This window comes from Mobula hypostoma, chromosome 6 (genome assembly GCF_963921235.1).
Source record: "Mobula hypostoma chromosome 6, sMobHyp1.1, whole genome shotgun sequence".
In the NCBI taxonomy this organism is placed as follows: Eukaryota; Metazoa; Chordata; class Chondrichthyes; order Myliobatiformes; family Myliobatidae; genus Mobula; species Mobula hypostoma.
The window spans coordinates 8,557,646-8,577,762 of record NC_086102.1 but is presented as its reverse complement, the minus strand read 5'-3'; the positions used below and the strand labels follow the sequence as shown (position 1 = coordinate 8,577,762).

General features: G+C 44.2%; 1 long non-coding RNA gene across 12 annotated transcripts in view; it reads left to right on the top strand.

The window, feature by feature from the left end:
* LOC134347806 (uncharacterized) overlaps positions 1–20,117 on the top strand; it is a 293,384-nt gene that overhangs the window by 87,608 nt on the left and 185,659 nt on the right. The window contains exon 1 of one of the 12 annotated variants that reach the window (XR_010018267.1): positions 1,695–4,543. The exons of the other annotated variants lie outside the window; for them this stretch is intronic. This is a non-coding gene — a long non-coding RNA (uncharacterized LOC134347806). Of the gene's footprint in view, positions 1–1,694; positions 4,544–20,117 lie in introns of those variants that run through there. 12 annotated transcript variants of the gene reach the window in all.

Sequence of the window (20,117 nt, the reverse complement as noted above, 5' to 3'; positions counted from 1 at the left end):
ACTCCTGCATTTTCTTCTGCCAGGAGCTTGTGTGTGTGTGTGAGAGAGAGAGAGAGAGAATGAGAGAACTCAGGTAGACAATGCTGAACACCCTCCCATCCTCCCCTCTCAAGATATCCCAGCTTTCAAAAAGAAATACTGTCTGCCATAAATGCTGGGAACATGTTGCAGATCAGGCAGCATCTGTGAAATGAGAAGCTGAATTTTTAATCCGAACCAGGATAGATTAGAAATCATAAACACAAGAGTTTCTGCAATGTGAGAAATCAGGAACAAAACACACAAAATGCTGGAGTAACTCAGCAGGTCAGGCAACATCTATGGACAGGAATAAACTGAGGGCATTTTGGGCTGGGATCTGTCATCAGGACTGGAAAGGAAGGGGAGAAAAGCCAGAGGAAGGGGAAGGAGTACAAGCTAGAAGGCGATAGGTGAAGCCAGGAGGGTTGGGCAGTGGGGTGAAATAAGAAGCTGGGAGATAATAGGTGGAAATAGTGAACGGATGGAAAAGAAGGAACCTGATAGGAGAGGAGTGTGGAGGAAGAGAAGGAGTAGGGGCAGAAAGGGGAAGGTGAAAGGCAGGTGAGAAGAATATGAGGCAGGCCAGAGTGGGAATTGAAGAAGATGGAAAGGGGAGGGGAAAATTCCCTGAAATTTGAGAAATCAATGTTTATACCATCAGGGTAGAATCTACCTAATTGGAATATGAGGTGTTGCTCCCCCAACTTAAGAATGCCCTCATTGTGGCAGTAGAGGGGGCCATGGATTGACATGTTGGAATGGGAATAGGGATTGGAATTAAGATGGTTGGCTAGGAGGAAACCCTGGAGGATGAAGAGAAGGTGCTCAAAATTTTGAAGTCAGACATGTCTTGAGTTGCAGAACAAGTGATGGAATCAAAGAGTCATACAACCTGCAGTCAGACCATTTGGCCTACCTGTCCATGCCAGTTAATATACCCTTACATGCTCATCCCATTTACAACGTTTGATGAGAATTCCTTTCTCAGGTTGGGACAGGAGAAGTTCAGTAGCTTAACAGACATTGTGGACTTACTGTTTTAATATTGAGGTGATGAACTGCAAAGGAAGGGACGGCTGAGTGATCTGCATAGGTGTACCAGCCAGGTAACCTCCGAGTGAGGTATGTTAGCAGTGGGCGGTAGCTAAGGCCTTTGCCTTTGGCCTTTGTTTGCTGAATGTTGAAATATTGTCTGCTTCCAAATTAACATCTGGCTGAAATGCCTCTCCTGGAGCCAGTCAGAATCAGAATGAGGTTTAATATCACTGGCATATGTTGTGAAATTTGTTGCTTTGCAGTAGTAGTACAGTGCAATACATACTAATAAAAGAACTATGAATTATAATAAAGAAAATATTGAATTAAGTAAGTAGTAAAAAGAGCAAAACATAAGAATTATGCTCAGATATCTGATGATGAAAGGTATTACTGTAATTCAGGTTTTATTATTACGTATTCCAATGTACTGCTGCCGTATAACAACAAATTTCACCACATAAGCTGGTGATATTAAATCTGATTCTGATTCTGAAGAAGCTGTTCCTGAAATGTTGAATGTGTGTCTTCAGGCTCTTGTATCTCCTCGTTGATGGTAGCAATGAGAAGAGGGCACATCCTGGGTGATGGGTTGTTAATGACAGATGCTGCCTTTTTTGAGTTACTGACCTTTGAGGGTGCTCTGGATGCCGGAAAGGCTCGTGCCCGTGATGGAGCAGGCCTTAGTTTGCAACTTTCTGTAGCTTTTTCTGATTCTGTGCAGAGGCCCCTCCGTACCAGACAGTGATGCAACCAGTTAGACTGCTCTCCACTGCACATCTGCAGAAATTTCTATGTGGTGAAGTCTTTAATTCAATGTTTACTGTTTTTAACAATTAATTTGCTTGAAGCTTATTTGAAATCAGTCAGGCTAGCATATTTTTAGTTTCTGCTTTGAATATAGATTTATCTTCCTTTAAAACTTTTGGCTACTCCAACAATTTTTTTCTGAATTGCTGATGGTTCAGTGATATGACGCTTTTTCACAAATAGGTGTGTTTTGTAATTGTTCATCAACATTTCTGAGAAGAGCTTGCCCCACTTTTGCTCCTTTCAAGGATATGCATACATACTGAAAGCAAATATTTACCTCCTCCTGAGAAGATGTATTCACTTCTGTAACTGTGTTTCCCAAAAAACACTTTTCAAAACTTATCCTCAAGGATTTATTTTGTAGATCGTCTTTGCAATTGAGCTGATTTGTCATAGAGTCATAGAGAAATACACCACAGAAACAGGCCCTTCAGTCCATCTAGTCTATGCTGAAAACCATTTAAACTGCCTACTCTCAGCAACCTGCTCTGACACTATAGCCCTCTATATCATTACCATCCATGTATCTGTCCAAACTTCTCTCAAACATTGAAATCAAGCTCGCATGGATCACTTGTGCTGCCAGCTCATTCCACACTGTCATGACTCTTGGAGTGAAGATGTTTCCGCTCATGTTTCCCTTAAACTTCTCACCTTTCAGCCTTAACCCATGACCTCTGGTTGAGGTCCCACCCAACCTCAGTGGAAAAAACCTCCTTGCATTTACCCTATCTATACCCCTCATAATTTTTTATACCTCCATCAAATCTCCTCTCAATCTTCTACATTCCAAGGAATAAAGTCCTAACCTATTCAATATTTCCTTATAACTCAGGTCCTCCAGATCCAGCAACATCCCTGTAAATTTTCTCTGCACTCTTTCAACCTTGTTTACATCTTTCCTGTAGGTAGGTGACCAAAACTGCACTCAATACTCCAAATAAGGCCTCACTAATGTCTTATACATCTTCAACATAAGGTCTTATCTATTGTACTCAATAAATTGGCTTATGAAGACCAACGTGCCAAAAGCTTTCTTTATGACCCTATCTACCAGTGCTGCCACTTTCACTGAATTATGTACCTGTATTCTTAGATCCCTTTGTTGTTTTTAAAATATTTTAATGCCCTTCTTTGAAATTGACACACCAATTTATTCATTAAAAAATCTTTTAAAACTTCTTTCTTTTCCATTGATACAATTTGCTCTTTTCATATTTATTTAGCAGGGCAGACTCAATGGGCTGAATGGCCTAATGCTTCGCCTGTGTTGTATGGATTTATGGAATATATTTCACCCAATCACCAGTGTGGAGTGTTGAACTGAATATGCCTATTTGTAGTGCAGTTGAAACAGACCACTCTTACCAAACAGAAGCTAATCCTCCTCCCACATCTCATGTTCTCCTTCCTCTTTTGATCATTTGGCTATCATGAGCAAGTGAGTTTCATAGCTGAACCATCTCGAGAGTGGTGAGCTAATGGATTATGTAAGATGATGGAGTAGAGAGGACTTCGGGTGCTTGCCAGACCATGTGACATGAATCACAATCTTCGCCTGAAGCTGTGGAACATTTCATGAATATTAACCTGCAGATTTGTACTGCATGAGGGAGCAAGGAAAGCACAAAAGAGAGAGAGGGAGGGAGAGAGAGACATCGAGAAATAAAATTAGTGAACAAGAAGTGTTAGAAAGAAAGAAAGCAGATGGGTATAAGAGACAACCGGATAGACAGAAAAAGAGTGAGAGAGGCAGAGACAAATAAAGAAGGGTGGAAGTAAAGAGACAGATGGGCCATTAGAGGAAAGGGTGAGGGGGAGACAAAGCTTGAGATAGTGATAGAGACAGACAGATGGATATAGGCAGAGAGAGAGAGGAACAGATAGACTGACTGAAGCAAAGTAAAAGGAGAAAGAGGAAGGTTGAGCGGTGTGGTTGAAGGCAAGAGTAAAACATAGAAATAAAAACAAAACTGAGCAAAAGAAGATAAATAGAATGAAGGTGAAAGGGAGAAAATACCAGGACCACCGACAGATAGAAAGAGAGCTGGGGAGGGAGTGAGATAGATAAATAAACAGAGAGAGAGCGAGTGAAGGACTTACGAGAAGGAAGGGCTTGGTTGTGCTATGCACCAGTCGGGTGGTGCCTTTGATTGGCGGTGCTTGGTGGGAGCGGCAGATTGCTGGCGAGGCCGTTTGATGTCTGAGATGTGAACTCGCCACCAGCTGCCTGTGAGCACCGCTGCCCGCAAGGCTCGGAGAAAGCGAGCCAAGTGACCCCGCCTATGCTGAAGCTTCCAGGGAGGGGGCTGCCGCCGGCGATTCCCACGCAGCCCGGCATAAAGCGCATTCCTCGTACCCCCTCCCTCGCTCTCCCTTTCTGTGTGTCTGCCCGCGTGTGAAGGCCAGGTTACTCCGCATGAGTTCCCTGCTGATCTGCTCATGTGTGTATTTTCTCTTTCTCTCCCTCTCTCTCTCCGCCGTTGCCATTTTTTAACCGAGGATTCATATGCAAATCGAGGGCAGGGCCGGTGCATTTTCTCACATAAACTTGATCTGCCGATGAATACAGCCCTCTGTTCCTGCTAACGCTGCGTTGGCTTAAGATCCTGCTGCCGGCCAGTAAACAGAGAGACAGACGGAAGAAGAAAATTAATAAAAGGAGCGAAGAGAGGTAGTGAAACGTTGCCAAATCGGACGGGATTGTATAAACCTGATCAAGCCTGGCCTCTTCTGTAGAGCCGCTCTCTCCATATACACAGCTGTTGAAATGTATTTATTTAGTTTTTTTTTCTTGCTGCCTCAGCCCCCCGAGTTCTCCACAATGAGCCAAGTGCTTATCAAACCCAATAGACTCTAGGCAGATATTTATTTGTACTGGGGCACATGGAGAATTAATTTTCTTTTTGTTTTTCCTTCAGCATAGTTTTCCAGCAGGATTAAACGGGGAGATTCTTTCAGGCAGATAGAGAAAGGACTAGTTATCCCATCTTTAAGGAACCCCATCACCCAGGACATACCCTCTTCTCATCAGGGAGGAGGTACAATACAGGAGTCTGAAGACACATACACAAAGATTCAGGAAAAGTTTCTTCCCCTCTGTCATCAGATTTGAGAATGGACAATGAACCCATGTACCCTACCACACCTTTTTGCAACACACATCAAAGTTGCTGGTGAATGCAGCAGGCCAGGCAGCATCTCTAGGAAGAGGTACAGTCGACGTTTCAGGCCGAGACCCTTTGTCAGGACTAACTGAAGGAAGAGTTAGTAAATTTTTGCTCCCTTTTTGCATTTCTTGTTTAATTTTTCTATATATACTTATTGCAATTTAGAATGATTTTTATGCATCGTACTGTGGTACGGCAAGACAACAAGTTTCATAATATATATTGTATGAAGAGCGTTTGGTGGCTCTGGGCCTGTATTCACTGGAATTCAGAGGAATGAGCGGTGACCTCATTGGAACTTATCAAATGTTGAGCGGCTTTGATAGAGTGGATGTGCAGAGGATGTTTCCTGTGGTGGGGGAGTCTAAAACCAGAGGACACAGCCGCAGAGTAGAGGGGTGCCCTTTTAGACTTCTTTAACCGGAGATTAGAGAAACTGTGGAATTCGTTGCCACAGGCGGCTGTAGAGGCCAGGTCATTGGTATATTTAAGGCAAAGGTTAATACATTCTTGATTAGTCAGGGCATGAAGGGATTATGGGGAGAAGGCAAGAGATTGGGGTTGAGAGGGAAATTAGATTAGCCATGATGAAATGGCAGAGCAGACTCAATGGGCCAAATGGCCTAATTCTGCTCTTACATCTTAAGGTCTTCTGATATTAAGCATAATTCAGATTCAGATTCAGAGCTCTTCCAGAATGCAAGAGATCCTGCAGATGCTGGAAATCCAGAGTAATACACACAAAATGCTGAGGAACTCAGCAGGTCAGGCCGCTTCCGTGCTGGGAGAATAAGCAATCAACTTTTTGGCTGAGACCCTTCATCAGAACTGGAAAGGAAGGGGGCTGAAGCCAGAATAAGAAGGTGGGAAGAGGGGGAGGAGTACAAGTTGGCTGGTGATAGGTGAGACCTGGGAAGGGGGAAGGTAGGTTGGTGGAGGAGATGAAATGAGAAGCTGGGAGGTGAGAGATGGAAGAGACAAAGGGCTGAAGAAGGAATCTGACGGGAGAGGAGAGTGGACCAGGGAGAAGGGGAAGGAGGAGGCGCACCAGAGGGAGGTGATGGACAGGGGAGAAGATAAAGGGCAACAAGAGAACCAGAATGGGGGATGGAAAAAGAGAGAAGGTGAGGCGGGAGAAATTACCGGTAGGTAGAGAAATTGATGTTCTTGTTATCAGGTTGGAGGCTACCCAGATGGAATAGGTAGTGTTGGACCTCTAAGCTGAGGGTGGCCTCATCGTGGCAATAGGAGAGGCCATGGACTAAAATGTCCATATGGGAATGGGAAGTAGAATTGAAATAGGTGGCCACCAGGAATGCCCGTGTTTTGTGACAGACAGACCAAAACGTTGACTGTTTATTCCTGTCCATGGATACTGCCTGACCTGAGTTCCTCCAGCATTTTGTATGTGTAGCTCATCTGATATGCACAAAATGGGTGGAATGGGCCGTAGGCGCTGTCCTGCCGTGAGGCTTCCCAGCCCCACCATCAAACTCTTTAATGATTTCAGGGTGGAAAATTGTGTGATTTCTTCCATCCCATTGGGAACCACACTCAGTGGCCACTTCATGAGATACCTCCTATAACTAGTAAAGTGGCCGCTGAGTGTACTGCTGCTGTGGCCCACCCACGCAAGGTCCAACACACATTCAACATTTCAGGAACAGCCTCTTCCTCTCTGCCATCAGATTTCTGAATTGACCCATGAACACCAGCTCAGTATTTTTCCTCTCTTCCTACACTACTTGTTTAATTTTCCTTTTTTATATACTCACTGTAAATTGTAGTTTGTATTATTATGTATTGCAGTGTACTGCTGCCACAAAACAACAAATTTCACAGCATAGGCCAGTGATATTAAACCTGATTCTGAATTGCTGCCACATGATTGGCTGATGAAATATTTGCATTCACCATCCGGTGTACCTAATAAAGTGGCCACTGAGTGTAGTTTAGCACTGGGTCCAAGCACTTACACTGCAGCCAGAAGCCATCTCTGCAGCAGAAACTGTGCACAAAATCCTCTGTGCTGTGCTGCCTCACTGAGGCTTGAAAAGGCATTGGTTAGACTGCACTTGGAATATTGTCTATTCTCTATTGCAATTTGCCTATCGCCACAATAGGTCAACAGCAGACGCAATCTCAATGGCTCTCCACAGGGCTTTAGACCACCTGGACAATACAAACACCTACGTCAGGATGCTGTTCATTGACTATAGCTCAGCATTTAATACCATCGTTCCCACAATCCTGATTGAGAAGTTGCAGAACCCGGGCTTCTGTACCTCCATCTGCAATTGGATCCTCGACTTCCTGACCAGAAACCCACAATCTGTGTGGATTGGTGATAACATATCCTCCTCGCTGACGATCAACACTGGCGCACCTCAGGGGTGTGTGCTTAGCCCGCTGCTGTACTCTCTATATACACATGACTGTGTGACTAGACGTAGCTCAAATGCCATCTATAGATTTGCTGACAGTACAACCATTGTTGGTAGGATCTCAGGTGGTGACGAGAGGGCGTACAGGACTGAGATATGCCAACTAGTGGAATGGTGCCGCAGCAACAACCTGGCACTCAGCGTCAGTAAGACGAAAGAACTAATTGTGGACTTCAGGAAGGGTAAGATGAAGGAACACATACCAATCCTCAGAGGGGTCAGAAGTGGAGAGAATGAGCAGTTTCAAGTTCCTGGGTGTCAAGATCTCTGTGGATCTAACCTGGTCCCAACATATCGAGGTAGTCATAAAGAAGGCAAGACAGTGCCTATACTTTATTAGGAGTTTGAAGCGATTTGGCATGTCAATAAATACACTCAAAAACTTCTATAGTTGTACCGTGGACAGCATTCTGACAGGCTACATCACTGTCTGGTATGGAGGGGCTACTGCACAGGACTGAAAGAAGCTGCAGAAGGTTGTAAACCTAGTCAGCTCTATCTTGGGCACTAGCCTACAAAGTACCCAGGACATCTTTAGGAAGTGGTGTCTCAGAAAGGCAGCGTCCATTATTAAGGACCTCCAGCACCCAGAGCATGCCCTTTTCTCACTGTTACCATCAGACAGGAGGTACAGAAGCCTGAAGGCACACACTCAGCGATTCTACCTCACTTTTTTTTAATGTACAGTATTTCTGTTTTTGCACTTTTTAAAAATCTATTCCATATACATAATTGATTTACTTGTCTATTTATTATTATTTTATTGTATTTATTATTATTTTTTTCTCTGCTAGATTATGTATTGCATTGAATTGCTGCTGCTAAGTTAACAAATTTCACGTCATATGCTGGTGATGATAAACCTGATTCTGATTGTGAGCAGTTCTGGAACCCTTACCTGAAAAAAATGTGTGCTGGCATTGGAGAGGGTCCAGAGGAGGTTCATGAGAATGATTCCAGGAATGAAAGAGTTAAAGAATGAGGAGCGTTTGATGTCTCTGGGCTGTAATCGGTGGAGTTTAGAAGAATGAGTGGTGGTGGTGGGAGGGGGCGGGGGGGAATGGAGAAGATCTCATTGCAACCTATCAAATATTGAAAGTCCTGGAGAGAGTGGATGTGGAGAGGCCACAGTCTCAGAAGAGAAGGATGTCCCCTTAGAATAGATAGGAGGAATTTCTTTATCCAGAGGATGGTAAGTCTGTTGAATTCATTGCCACAGACAGCTGAGGACGTCAAGTAATTGGGTATATTTAAAGTGGAGGTCGATGGGTTCTTTAATTACTAAAAGCATCAAAGGTTATGGGGACAAGGCATGGGGTTGAGAGGAATAATAAATCAGCCATGATGGAATGGCAGAGCAGACTTGCTGGGCTGAATGGCTTAATATTGCTTGTATGTCTGATGGTCTTATTGTTCTTTGGTAGGTTAAACCATAGCCCTTCCTCCTTGCGAGCAATGCAATTTCTTTTCATTATTTCCGAAGAAGATTGGGTTAGGTACGGTGTTAGGTGACACGGTAGCACAGCTCCTTTCAGCACCAGGGTTATTTGTTGCTTACCATCACACACGTGTACACGTGCACATGCACAAATTACGGGCATGTGCAGTCACACAAGCACAGATCTGGCCTACCTCTGCGCAGACCCACAGTTGTTCTGAGGACACCCTCAGTCCATGTGGTGTTAAACACGAGAGATTCTGCAGATCCTGGAAATCCAGAGCAGCACACACAATGCTGGAGGGACTCAGTGGATCAGGCAGCATCTATAGACAGGAATAAACAATCAGCATTTTGGGCCAAGGCCCTTCATCAGGAAAGGAAGGGGAAAGATGCCGGAATTTGAAGGTGGGGAGCGGGGGGAGAAGGAGGACAGACCAGAAGGTGATAGGTGAAGCCAGGTGGGTCAGGGAGGGGAGATGAGGTAAGAAGCTGGGAGATAGGTGAAAAAAAGCAAATGGCTGGAGAAGAAGGAATCTGGTAGGAGAGGAGAGTGGACCATGGGAGAAAGGGAAGGGGGGGCAAAAGGGGCAGATGATAAGCAAAGGGGTAAAAGACCAGAGTGGGAAATTGAAGAAGAGAGATGGTGGGGGGGGGGGGGGCAGAGAGGTGGAATTTGCTGGTAGTTGTAGAAATTTGATGTTCATGCCATTTAAGTAGGAAACTACCTAGACGGAATATGAGGTGTTGCTCCTCCAACCTGAGAGTGGGTTCCTCGTGGTGCAGAGAGTGCTTATGTTGCTCCCTCTCTATTGCTATTGTAGTTACTGGTCTCACCGACCCAGATGTCAGCAGACAAGTCTAGAGTGGGTTGGGAAGTGTGGAGGAATGAGAAAGCATTGGGGGGTTTGGAGTGGGTGACAGAAGTTGAAGAGAAAGGTGCAGTTGTAACTGCTTTTTACCACGGAGGCATAAAAGATTGCAGGCGCTGGAATCTGGAGACCTGGAGCAACATGCAAAAAACTGGAGGAACTCAGGGGGAAGGGGGTCGGGCAGCATCTGTGGAGGGAAGTGAACAGTCAATGTTTCAAATCAGAATCAGCAACCGGATTGATATCATTGGCATATGTTGTGAAATTTGTTGTTTTGTGGTGGCAATACATTGCAATACATAATAATAAAAAGGAATGTTAACTACAATGAGAAATATATATATAATTAAGTTCAGTATGCAGAGCAAAAAGGGAGCAACAAAAAAGAAAAAAAATAAGTAGTTCATGGGTTCGGTGTCCATTCATAAGTCTGATGGCAGAAGGGAAGAGGTTGCTCCTGGAACGTTGAGTAGTCTCTTCAGGCCCCTGACCTCCTCCTCGATGGTGGCAATGAGAGGAGGGCATGTCCTGGGTGGTGACGGGTAGTAATGATGGATGCCATCTTCTTGAGGCATGGCCTTTTGAAGGTGTCCACGATGCAGGGGAGGCTAGTGCCCATGATGGAGCTGGTTGAATTTACAACTTTCTGCAGCTTTTTCCAATCCTGTGCAGTGGCCTCTCCATACCCAGTGGTGATGCAACCGGTTAGAATGCTCTCCATGGTACATGTATGGAAACTTGCGAGTGTCTTTGGTGACAAACCAATTCTCCTCAAACTCCTTGTGAAATACAGCTGCTGTCACGCCTTCTTTGTAATTGCATCAATGTGTTGGACACTTCATAGATGTTGACACCCAGATGATAGGTGAGAATTTTCCTCTGGACCCCAAATGTCAACCCCTAAACAGCTTTTACCACCTCCAGCTCGTTATTGAACACAGAACATAGAACAGTACAGTACAGGCCCTTTGAGCCATGATTTTGATCTGACTTTTTAAATTACTCTATGAGTAATCTAACCCTTCCCTTCTTCATTGTCCCCTTCCATTTTTTCATTACTCATGTGCCAGTCTAAGAGTTTCTTAAACATCCTTCATGTGTCTGCCTTTAGCACCACCCTGACAACACATTCCGCGCACTTATCACTCTGACATACCCCTATACTTTCCTCCAAACACCTTAAAACTATGCCATTTTCACCCTGGGAAAAACTCTCTGGCTGTCCATTCAATCTATGCCTCTTATCATCTTGTACATCTCTATCGAGTTGCCTCTCATCCTCCTTCACTCCAAAGAGAAAAGCCCTAGCTAACTCAGCCAGTCCTCATTTCCACCCTGGGCACAAGCCTCTGGCCATCCACGTGATGTATTCCTCTTACTGATAAAGGGTCTGGGATATTGTGAGTGTCTGCACTCATAAGGTAACCTCAAGAGTTCTATGTAGCTTGGAGATTTCAGTTCCGAAACCTAGCTGCGAGCATTTGACTTCAATCATTTCTCTTAGGCAGAAAGCGTGCAGGGTGTCCACAGCAGTGGACTCTGTTTAATTTTCTAGTATTTTTAATGCCCTTATTCTAAGCACACTCCTTGCCCCTCACCCCTTCCCCTCCTCCTCCCCATTAGACTCTAGCCCTTGGCTCGCCTCCCCTTCATTGAACAATTCACGGCTGCTTGCCTTTTCCACACACAGACAGCTTGAGAGAGCAGGATTGGTGAGCAGGGAAATGCAAAGTTGTTTTCCTTTTGCATTTCATCGATCTCATTTCTCAATTAAGGCAGTGAGGTTGATGGATATCTTTGCAGAACTGAAGCCTCTCTCTCTCTTTCTTGCTCACACTTTCTCACTCTTCCTCTCTTTCTATTTTTCACTCACACTCTAGCTCATTCTCTGTCTACCTGGCTGTCTTTTACCCTCCTCCCTCTTTCTGTTTCTTTCTATCTCTTGGCCACTGATTTCTCTCTCTCTCTCTCTCTCTGTCTCTATCTGACTGTCTTTCTCTCTATGTCTCTCTTCTTCTTTTCTCTCACAGTCTCTTCCACTCTCTATGTTTCTCTATCCCTCTGTTTCTCACTTCCTTCCTCTCTCTCACATGCTCTCTTTCATTCTCACTCTCTCTCTATCTCTAGCACTCTCTTCCTCTTGCTCTCTTCCCCCTCTCTCACACGTTCTCTTTCACTCTCTCCCTTCTCTCTCCACCCCCTTCTTCCTCTCTCTCCACACTCCCTCCCTCTTTCCCTTGTCTACCATGTCCTGGATGAAACATTATTTTATCGTGTGTGTGATTTGAATTACAGATTTTAGCTTCAATGCCTTCTGAAGCTGCCCCCAAAGATTTCTTTCTCGCTCTGCTCTGCGAAGGCTGCTGCTGCAACCTCTGGGGTTTTGTGCTTTAGTGTTTATTTTTATTTTATTTATCGATAGCGCGCAGCAACAAGCCCATAAGACCCTACGAGCCTGCAGCAACCGATTACACCCATGTGACCAATTACCCTACTAACCTATAAGTCTTTGGAGTGTGGGAGGAAACCGGAGCACCCGGAGGAAACCTATGCGGTCGTGGGGAGAATGTACAAACTCCCATATGAGGACAATTGTGCCCTTTCCTAGAAGGGAAGGAGTCCTGCATTTCTATAGCTTACCTCATAAAGCCAATTTGGCCCCAGAGTTCATTAAAGCCAGTTATGGCAGTGTTATAATGTAGGGCCAAAAAAACTGTGTATTACCCTAACTTGGATATATGCTCGAAGGTCTCTTTATTAGACGCCTCCTGTACCTAATGAAGTGACAACTGAGTGTATGTTCATGGTCTTCTGCTGTTGTAGCCCATCCACTTCAAGGTTCAATGTGTTGTGCATTCAGAGATGCTCTTCCAATCTCTTCTGACCTCTCTCATGAACGAGCCTTTTTCACCTGCAGAATTGTTTTTTTGTATTTTGCACCATCCTCTGTAAACTCTAGAGCAGGGGTTCCCAACCTGGGGGTTAACGGACCCCTTGTTTAATGGTATTGGTCCATGGCATAAAAAAAGCTGGGAAGCCCTGATCTAGAGACTGTTGTGCATGAAAATCACAGAAGGACTGTTGGTGCCAGATGGGATGGTTTGAGTATCTCAGAAACTGCTGATCTCTGGGATTGTCGCAGACAAGTCTCTAAAGTTTACAGAGAATGGTGCGATAAACAAAAAACATCCAGTGAGAGCAGTTCTGTGACGAAAACGTTTAAGTGACCAGCATTATCTTCCTTACCTAGGTAGCAAACCACTCTTCATCCTGATGCGGTAACAGGTCTGTGGAGCGCATATTCTTGGCGTCGCTGAGACTGCAGCTTCCACTTGGTGTTGCATGGTTTGATTCTGCGTCTGCCATGGTTCACTCGCTCCTCAAACCCTCTCTCATGTTTCCTCGGTTCCAGACTGGACTATTGCAACGCCTTAATGCTTGGTTTGCTCTCCATAAGCACAAGATCATTGAACGCTCAACTTCAGGGTGGCACAATACTGTAACGGTTCATGTTCATCCCATTTCAGATGTGTCGATTGAATCTGCTTCCACTACACTGTAGTATGGCGTTTAGCATTATGCTTTACAGCTGATAGCAATCACCGATTAGGGGTTCAATTCTCGCTACTGTCTGTTAGGAATTTGTACATTCGCCCTGTGACTGCGTGGGTTCCCTCTGGGTGCTCCATTTTCCTTGCACATTCCAAAGACGGATGGGTTGGGGTTAGTTAGTCATGGGCATACTATGTCGACACCGGAAGCATGGTGTGCATTGGTCAACAATGCATTTCGTTGTTTGGTTTTATATATTAATGTATATGCTACAAATAAAACTAATCTTCAATATCCATGTCCAGCCACCACCAAATCCTGTTCATCCGACATTGACAATGGATTAAGTAATGCATCTGTTTTATAATCCTCACCTTCACTTTCAAATCACACTTCCCTCTCACTGTGAACCTCTTCATTCTATTGGAAATCTCTGTCCCCCTCTAACTTTGACCAACTCTGAATTCTAGTAACTCTGCTGAGGTTTTGGAGTTGCGCCCCTGAACAAATCCAGCATCAGGCTTACAGTCAACTGTATATACTGTGGCATTTGTTGTCTTTGCGGCAGCAATCGAATGCAATACATCAGAACAGAAAAATAAGCTGTGAATTACAGTAAGTATATGTATGTAAGTGTTAAGTAGTTAAATTAAACAAGCAGTGCAAAAATAGAAATAAGCGTGTCATGAGGTAGTGTTCATGGGTTCACTGTCCATTCAGAAATCAAATGGCAGAGGGGAAGAAGCTGTTCCTGAGTTCCTGATGGTAGCTATGAGAGCAAAGCATGACCTCAATGATGGGGGTCCTTAATGATGGATGCCGCCTTGTTGAGGCATCACTCCTCGAAGATGTCCTGGATACTACGGAGGCTAGTGCCCACAATGCAGCTGACTAAGTTTACAATTCTCTGCAGCTCATTTTGATCCTGTGCATAGCCCCCCAATACCAGAAAGTAAGTTTTAAGGAGCTTTTTAAAAAATTAAGATGCTCCTTAATCACCTCTTTCTCACTCCTTTCCTGTTGGTCCTGCCATGTTCTCAGACTCTTCATTCTATCTCTCTCAATTATTATTTCATTGTTACTTTAGAACTTAGAAATTTACAGCACATTACAGACCTTTCGGCCCACAATGTTGTGCCGACCATGCAACCTAGAATTTCCCTAGAGCGTAGCCCTCTATTTTTCGAAGTTCCATGTACCTATGTAAGAGGCTCTTAAAAGACTCTATTGTATCCGTTTACCATTTCTTTTTGCATTGCTGTCTGGTAAGCAGAATGTACCACTGTTGTTTTGCACTCATTGCTGAACTTTTTGTTGTAGAGCCATAGAAAAGTACAGCACAGAAGCAGGCCCTTCGACCCATCTAGTCAATGCTGAACCATTTAAATTGCCTACTTCCATCGACCTGTACCCGGAACATAGCCCTCCATACCCATGTACCTATCCAAACTTCTCTTAAACGTTGAAATCAAGTTGGCATGCGCCACTTGCGCTAGCAGCTCGTTCCACACTCTCACAACCCTCTGAATGAAGAAGTTCCCCCTCATGTTCACCTTAAACATCACCTCTCACCCTTAAGAGGATTCGAGTACAGGAGCAGGGAGGTACTACTGCAGTTGTACAAGGCCTTGGTGAGACCACACCTGGAGTATTGTGTGCAGTTTTGGTCCCCTAATCTGAGGAAAGACATCCTTGCCATAGAGGGAGTACAAAGAAGATTCACCAGATTGATTCCTGGGATGGCAGGACTTTCATATGATGAAAGACTGAATTGGCTAGGCTTATACTCGTTGGAATTTAGAAGATTGAGGGGGGATCTTATTGAAACGTATAAAATCCTAAAGGGATTGGACAGGCTAGATGCAGGAAGATTATTCCCGATGTTGGGGAAGTCCAGAACGAGGGGTCACGGTTTGAGGATAAAGGCGAAGCCTTTTAGGACCGAGATGAGGAAAAACTTCTTCACACAGAGAGTGGTGAATCTGTGGAATTCTCTGCCACAGGAAACAGTTGAGGCCAGTTCACTGGCTATATTTAAGAGGGAGCTAGATATGGCCCTTGTGGCTAAAGGGATCAGGGGGTATGGAGAGAAACAGGTACAGGGTTCTGAGTTGGGTGATCAGCCGTGATCATACTGAATGGCGGTGCAGGCTCGAAGAGCCGAATGGCCTACTCCTGCACCTATTTTCTATGTTTCTATGTTAACTCATGGGGTTGTAGTCCCTCCCAACCTCAGTGGGAAAAGCCTGCCTGCATTTACCCTACCTATACCCCTCATAATTTTGTATACCTCTATCGAATCTCCCTCAATCTTCGATGTTCCAAGGAATGAAGTCCTAACCTATTCAATCTTTCTTTATAACCCAAGTCCTCCAGTCCGGGTAACATCCTTGTAAATTTTCTCTATACTCTAGGTGACCAAAACTACACACAATATTCCAAATTAGGCTTCTCCAATGTCTTATGCAAATTCTACATATCAACCCATCTCCTGTACTCAGTAACACACATCAGAGCTGCTGGTGAACGCAGAAGGCCAGGCAGCATCCCCAGGAAGAGGCCGAGACCCGAAACTTCGACTGTGCCTCTTCCTAGAGATGCTGCCTGGCCTGCTGCGTTCACCAGCAGCTTTGATGAGTGTTGCTTGAATTTCCAGCATCTGCAGAATTCCTCGTGTTTGCGTCCTGTACTCAGTACTTTGATTTATGAAGGCCAATGTGCCAAAAGCTTTCTTTACTACCCTATTTCCCTGTGTATTTATTATTACAACGAATGCCATTTACTTGATGTGCTTAGTGAGAGCAAGGAATGGCATTGCATGCTGCTGTATGTGACTATAAATTAAACTGAATCTTACCCCCTTGATCAAGCTTTCTAATCACTTCAGCTTAACTGACTCAACAATTTTATTTGCTAACAATCCTTGAAGTTCAGTCGTCCTTGGAATGTTTTCCGGTGTAAAGTAACGTTGTTATAAACACAAGAGAGTCTGCAGATGCTTGAAACCTTGAGGAGCACACGCAAAGCACTGAGGAGCTCAGCAGGTCAGGCAACATCTATGGAGAAGAAAAGAAAGTTGATGTTTTGGTCTGAGATCCTTCCGGGAAGGAAGGTAGAAAAAGCTGCGGGGAGGGGAAGGAGTACAATCTGGCAGATGATAAGTGAGGGGGAAAGAGGGTTGGTAGGGGAAGGGGTAGGATGAAATAAGAATCTGGGAGGTGATAGGTGGAAGAGGTAAAGGGCTGAAGAAAAAACAATGTGATGGAGTGAGAGGCAAACCAGAAGGGAAAATGAAAAAAAAAGACAGGAGGAAGGAGGGAGGGGGGCATAATTACCAGAAGTTAAAGAAATTAATGTTTATGCCATCAGGTTGGAGGCTACCCAAATTTGTTGCTCCTGCAACCTGAGTTTGGTCTCCTCATGGCCTGTTGAAGTTATTCTATTCTTCTTCTTTGCCCCATGTCCTATTTAAGACCCAGGAGTTCTTCACAGTCCCTTCCCCTCACTCCATTCCATCTGTTTTTTTTCTCCCCTTTTCCCCTTTGCCTCTCTCTCTTTGTTTGCCTCTTTCGTTCATTCACCTGCCATGGTTTTCCCGGTCTGCCCCCACTCCCGCTCACCTCCCTTATGGTACAATGTGCTGGTTTGTCTCACATTCCTCCTCAAGTCCACCAGTCACCTCAGACTGCTCTCTCCTCACTTTCCTTTCTCTTCTTTATCCAGGCCACCCCTCCTCCCCTCTCACTCTCAGTCCTGATGCAGGGTTTCGACCCAAAACATCTACAATTCCTTTCCCTAACAGATGCTGCTTGACCCTCTGAATTCCTCCAGTGGGTTGCTTGTTAACATGTAGAAAATTCCTTTAATCCTATGGAATTTGCTCAGCCTGCTGTGTTCCTCCAGCAGATTGTTGTTAAGTTTGTTGAGTGTTGGACTTCTATCAGTGCATTGCACGGTGCCATTGTTCTCTGTGTGTAATGTGTTCAGGCGTAACTGCAAAGGCTTGGGCAAGAAAACCTTGGCATTGTCTCACATCGTGCGACTGAGGGGATACTGAATCAGAATCGGGTTTATTATCACTGATAAATGTCATGACATTTACTGTTTGGAGTAGCAGCACGAATTACTACGAGTTACAAAATAGTGAAAACACCAATAATGAGGGAGTGTTCATGGGTTTATGGAGAATTATGAAATCGATGGTGGAGTGGAAGAAGTTGCTCTTAGAATGTTGAGTGTGTGTGTCTTCAGGCTCCTCTATCCACTCCTCAATGGTAGTAATGTGAAGAGGTCATGTCTTGGAAGGGAGGTTTTTTAATGATGGATGCTGCCTTCTTGAGGCACAGCCTACTGAAGACGTTCTCAATAGTGGGGAGGGTTGTGCCCATGATGGAGCTGGGTGAGTCTATGGCCCTCTGTGGCCTCTTGCATTGGAGCAACGTACCAGACGGCGATCCAGCCAGTCAAAATACTCTCTACTATACAGCTACAGAAAGTTGAAAGAACTTTTGGTGACTTAGTAAATCCCCTCTAACTCCTAATGAAGTTGAGCTGCTGGTGTGCCTTCTTTGTGATTGCATCAGTGTGTTGGGCCCAGGTTAACTCCTCTTGAGGTGTTTGATGCCCAGGTATCAGAATCAGGTTTAATATCACTGGCATCTGCTGTGAAATTTGAAAACTTGTTGGCTGTAGTACAATGCAATACATGATAAAGATAGGAAAAAAACTGAATTACAGTAAATATATATATATATATATATGAAAATTAAATAGTTAAATAAAGATAAATAGTGCAAAAACAGAAATTTTTAAAAAGTAGTGAGGCAGTGTTTGAGGGTTCAATATCCATTGAGGAATTGGATGACAGAGGGGAAGAAGCTGTTCCTGAATTGCTGGGTATGTGACTTCAGGTTTCTGTACCTTTCTGTACCTCCTTCCTGATGAAAAAGGATCTAGTGCTTTCCTGGCATTAATGACAAATAAACTCTTCGCGGACTTCTGGCATAGCACGAATCTACTGTGCAGTACTAATGGTATTTGGGACGGCCGGGTGAAGGAAAATCATTGACATAAAACTAAAAGAGTTTATTCCTCCTTCCTGATGCTAACAATGAGAAGAGGGCATATCCTGGCTGGTAGGGGTCCTTGATAATGGAAGCCACTTTTCTGAGATACCGCTCATTGAAGGTGTCTTGGATACTATCGAGGCTGGTACCCATGATGGAGCTGACTAATCTAAAGATGCCCTTTTCGAGGTGTTGGCCCTTTCCACCGCCAACATCTCTATAAGAACTGGTGTGTGTTGTCCCGATTTCTGTTCTTGAGGTCCACAATCAGTTCCTTGATCTTGTTGACACTGAGTGTGGCTTGTTTTTGTTGTAGACCCTGCTTTTGGGATGAAACATTACATCGAAATTTATTGCTTCTCTTCAGCTGTCCAGATGCTCTCTTGAAAAGTAGCCAATGACCCAAGGCTTTAAATAAACATCGCTAAAAGCAAATTAAGTGGGAGCTTGGTGTGTACCAACTTCAAAGATCAAAGCAAAATTTATTATATTTGACACAGTATACTACCTTGAGATGCATTTTTGCAGGCATTTACAGGAAAATAAAAATCTAGACATAGACAAGGACTGTCAAACAACCAATATGCAAGGAAGAGGAATAACACTAAATAAATACATAAATAAACAAACAAGTTAACAATTTAATTGATAAATTGATTAATTAATACTGAGAAAATGAGTTGTAGAGTTCTTGAAAATGAGTCTGTAAGTTGTGGAATTAGTTCAGAACTGAGGTGAGTGAAGTTATCTGTGCTGGTTCAGGAGGCTGATGATTGAAGCATAATAACTGTTCCTGAACCTGGTAGTGTAAGGACCTAAGGCTCCTGTATCTCCTATCCAATGGCAGTAGTGAGAAAACAGCATGTCCTGGATGGTAGAGGTCCTTGTTGAAGGGCTCTGCTTCCTTGTAGATGTACTCGATGGTTGGGAGTGATGTTCCAGCGATGAAGAGGGCTGTATCCATCAGTTTCTGTAGTCTTTTCCATTCCTGCTCATTGGTGTTTCCATACCAGACTGTGATGCAACCAGTTAGGATAATCTCCACTGTGCATCTCTAGAAATTTGTCATCGTTTTTGCTGACATGCTGAATCTTTGTGAACTTCTATTAAAGTAGAGGCACTGTAATGCAGTTATGTGCTGAACCCAGGACAGAATCTCTGAAATGATAATGCCAAGTAATTTAAAGTTGCTGAATCTCTGCGCTTTGATCTCCTGAAAAGGATTGCCTCATGGACCTCCAGTTTCCTCCAACTGTAGTTAATAATCAGGTATTTGGTTTTGCTGACATTGAGTGAGAGGTTGTTAGTGTGACACCACTCAAACAGATCTTCAATCTCCATCCTTTATGCTGATTAGTCACCACTTTTGGTTCCACTAACAACAGTGGTGTTAGTAAACTTAAATATAGCATTGGAGCTGTATTTAGCCTCACAATGATCAGTATAAAGTGAGTAGATCGGGGCCTAAGCACATGGCCTTGTGGTGCACCTGATGTGCTGATGGTGATTGTGGAGATATTTCTCCTCATTTCAGCTTGTCCAGAGGTGGCTTTAAATCAAAAGGACCTCTCTGCCCCGAAGCCTCCCCTCAGAAGGCAAGGTTGTTACAGCTTGGATTGGGATCAGGATAGCAGACATCCCACCTCTCCTGGAACTTCCGGGAGTCTCCGGCATATTAATAGTGGCTCCCTGATGCCCGCAAATTA